This window comes from Callorhinus ursinus, unplaced genomic scaffold, assembly GCF_003265705.2.
Source record: "Callorhinus ursinus isolate GAN/ISIS: 27379988/994484 unplaced genomic scaffold, GSC_fseal_2.0 scaffold653, whole genome shotgun sequence".
NCBI classification, from domain to species: Eukaryota; Metazoa; Chordata; class Mammalia; order Carnivora; family Otariidae; genus Callorhinus; species Callorhinus ursinus.
In genome coordinates this window covers 13343-17396 of record NW_027397708.1, presented here as the reverse complement: position 1 = coordinate 17396, position 4054 = coordinate 13343, and the positions used below count along the sequence as shown (strand labels likewise).

Below are 4054 nucleotides of genomic sequence, written 5' to 3'. Positions count from 1 at the left end.
GAGAAGGAGAGAGTATATTAAGCAGGCCTCACACTCAGTGTGGAGCCTGACGTGGGCTCGATCTCTTGACCTGATCATGATCTGAGCCAAAATTAAGAGTCAGACGCTTAACCAACTGAGCCACCCAGGCACCCAGAACAGATTTTTAATTTTGAGGATATTATTTTATCTATTTTTTTCTTTGCTTTCTTACACTTTGGTGTCAGATCTTAAGCATTGCTATATCCAAAGTTATGAAGATTTATCCCCATTTATTTCTTCTAGAGTTTATAGTGTTACCTCTTACATTTAAGCCTTTAATGTATTTTGAGTTAATGTTTATATGTGGTGTGAGGTAAGGGTCCAGTTTCATTCCTCTGTACACGGATAGCCAATTGTCTAGCACCCTTTGTTGAAAAGACCATTCTCTCCCCCAGTGTAATGTTGTCCACCCTTGTGAAAATTCAGTGGAAAATAGATGAAGAGGTTTATTTCTGGGCTCTCAGTTAAATCCCACTGATCTGTATGCATATCTTTTTAAAAAATATTTTATTTCTTTATTTCTAAAAATGTTTTAAATTTAAATTCAATTAATGTATAACGTATTATTTGTTTCAGGATGAATACATACCTTTATGACAGTATCAAAATGTTTTATTTACTGTTGCTTTGTATTAATATTTGAACTGTAGAAGAATGACCTTTCACCTTTGATTTTCTTTTTCAAGATTGTTTTGGCAATTTTGTGTTCCCTTGAAACTCCATATGACTGTTAGGATTAGCTTGTGCAGTTCTTTCCAAAGGCCTTTGTGAATTTTCTTGGGAACACTTTGAATTTCCACATTGCATTGTGTACTATTGCCATCTTATCAATAGTATTTCTTTTCATCACCGTGGGGTCCTCAGATTTATTTAGGTGTCCCTTTCTTTCAAAAATATTTTGTAATTTTCAGCGTACAAGACTTGCATCTTGATTACATCTGTTCCTAAGTATTTTGTCAATGTTAATGTTCCCTAAAATGGAAATGTTTTCTTAAATTATTTTTTGGATGATTCATGGCTAATGTATACAAATAAGAGAGATTCTTGTGTATTGATATTAACTGGCTGTAATCAATTTTTGTTGATTGTTTAGGAAGCTCTGTCTATAAGATGATGTCATCTCTGGTCTCTGAATAGACCTAGTTCTACTGTTTTCTTCCACATGTGGATTTCTTGCCTTATCATTCTGGGTAGAACTTTCAGTACGATACTGAGCAATGAGTGAAAGCCAGCATGATGGACTTGTGTTTGATTTTAGAGTAGAGCTGTCAGTCCTCAAAATTAAGCAGGATGTTTGATTAGAGTTAGGGTTGGGGTTAGGGTTAAGGGTTAGGTTTAAGGTTTAGGGTTAGGGTAGGTGACCCTGTGACCCATGAAGCCCGACACTCAGCATGCTGGTGCCAGGAACACTCCTGCTTTGCTGGGCTCCCGGGCAAACCCTGCACGTCCCCTCCCCTGGCTGACCCCCTGCAGGTTCTGTCCCCACCTGCCATGAGTTGAGCACCTTTGGGCACAGCCCTTGTTTCTATGCCCTACAGACTGGGTAGAATAAGCTGCATGGGTTTCTAGCCTCTAAGCCTCAGGCTCCCCTTTGTAAGATGGGGTCCTGATGGCTCCCATCTCTGGGAGCCAAAGGTAGGGAGGCCCCACCAGAAGATGCACTCAGGCCAGGCCAGGAGGGTGGCTGTTGCTTAAAGCAGCCCAGGGCCTGCCCGCTTGAAGAAAGTGCACACGTTCACGGCCCAAGTTTTGGGGTCCTGCCGCCAACCTCTGGCAGTGACCCTCCTCCAACCCTGTCCCCTGTCCCTGTGGATACACGTTGTTCCTGGAGCTGTTCCTGCAGACAGTTGAGAAGCACTTCATGGTGGGACAGAGGGTCACCTACTACGTCTTCACCAATCAGTTGCCCGCCGGGCCCCATGTGCCCCTCCGGGAAGGCCGGAAGGTGGTGATCCTCGAGGTTCCCGGCACCCCGCGCTGGGAAGACGCATGCATGCAGAGCACGTGATGATCCGCCGCTTCTGTAAGCAGCTGTTCCTGTCATCGCGCGCTGAAATAAAGTTTTCAGACACCAATCTCAGCGGCATACAGGGCTGCCTCTGCAAGTAGGGCAGCAGCAGCTGGGTTCTGCACATCGCTTTTATTTCATTTTTTATCAGAAAAGCAAGGGCAGACGCCTCAAAGCTTGGGAAAGGAGGACAAAGGGATGGCAAGTATCCTGAACCTGTGAAGCAGGCCTGCACTCTCCCATACGCGCAGGCACGCAGGGAGGCCGTCATAGGATCGGGGAAGAGTGGGATGTTTGTGCTAGCAAACGCCAGGTGCAGGAAGGGGGGCACGGAGGGTTCATTCTTTCCTGGCTCCTAACCTAGGCCCTGCCCCTGGGGATAATGGGATCCTGCTCCTACCGGCCCATTGTGTTCAGTAGCCTGAGAACAGGAGGGTGCTGTTGTTTCAGCTGCTTCCACAATCACTACTTAGGGCTGACGGTATATTTTCTAAGGTTAACTCCACAATTCCTCCGTGAGGTGGACTACCTGGTGTGCACAGAGGTGGACATGAAGTTCCGTGACCCCGTGAGTATGGAGATCCTGTCCCCCCTCTTTGGCACCCTGCACCCCGGTTTCTACCAGGCAGCCCACAAGGACTTCAGCTATGAGCATCGGCCACAGTCCCAGGCGCACATTCCCCAGGGGCAAGGGCGACTTTGACTACAAGGGGCCCTTTTCTGGGGGGTCGGTGTTAGAGGTTCATCAACTGACCTTGTCCTGTCACCAGACAATGGGGGTCAACCTGGCCAATGGGATCGAGGCTGTGTGGCATGACGAGAGCCACCTGAACAGTTACCTGCTGGACCATAAGCCCATTAAGGTGCTGTCCTCAGAGGACCTTTAGGACCCACAGCTGCTGGGCTGCCCCCAGAGGACCTGTGAGATGCACAGCTGCTGGGCTGCCCCCGGAGGACCTGTGGGATCCACAGCTGCTGGGGTGCCCCCATCATGAAGAAGCTGATATTCATGGTTGTGCCCAAGAATCACCAGGACGGCAACAGTGGATAGTACTTGAGGAGTCGTTTTGGTGCCCACCGGGTCTTTCACTTGATTTAACAGATGAGCCCGAAGGAAGGACGTCTTCAGTTAGGAAGTATAGACGAAGGTCAGAGTGGAGGTGGGCAAAGGCCTCTTTCAGAGAGCAAGGAAGCTCGGAGCTTCTTCTATACACCTTGCCCTGCTCTTCGCTTCCACCTGCCTGGCCCTGAGTACTGTCCTTTCAATGAATTGGTCATCTAGTAAGTAACATGTTTCTCTGAGTTCCATGAGCCACTGAAGCAGATTATTCAAACCTGACGAGGTTGTGGGGAACTCCAATCTGTAGCCCATAGCTCGGAAACAGGGGTGACTTCTCTGCCCAGCCACTGGCTGACCACTAAGTTAACAGCACAGGGATTCAGTAGCCATACACACAGCAAAGAATACATATTTGACAAAGTTAGTTGAGAAAAGTCACTAAACCAACAGTCGCAACTACAACGAGCAGCAATCATGAAGCCTGGCGTGGGGAAGGTCTTATGTTCGGGATGCTTCCATTATAATAGTCATAATCACACCCTGGACTTGTCACTGGGGCCAAGTCCCCTGGCTGGGGGCCAAGTAGCTCCTACATGTTCCACGTGCCTCTCTCTGGCTCCTCCAGCCATGCATTGTCCTGTGTTGGTTCCCAGTAGAGGTCCGTTTTTACCAAAGCCAGGAAGATGGGATGGCATTTTCTGACTCCCCACTCCCCACCCCACAGTGTTGCAAGAGAGGAAAATGTTTTCCTCAACCCTCTCAAGGTCCCTGGCTGAGTCTGGAAATTGACAAAGACAGATGGACAGGAGAAAAGCAAGCAAAATGTATTGATTGTTTTGGTGGGAGCCTCACAAGACCATGACGACTAGCAGAGTTGACTGGAGCAGACAGCTCTTCTACCTTTTAGACAAAGAAGCAGTAAGTGTGTGAAGAATTGACAGACACAGGGGTTTGGACTAGGGTTC

At 47.8% G+C, this 4054-nt stretch overlaps 1 pseudogene; it reads left to right on the top strand.

Annotated features, from left to right (window-relative positions):
- Positions 1-1828: 1828 nt before the first annotated feature.
- On the top strand, positions 1829-2916 carry LOC112819185 (histo-blood group ABO system transferase-like; annotated as a pseudogene).
- Positions 2917-4054: the final 1138 nt, after the last annotated feature.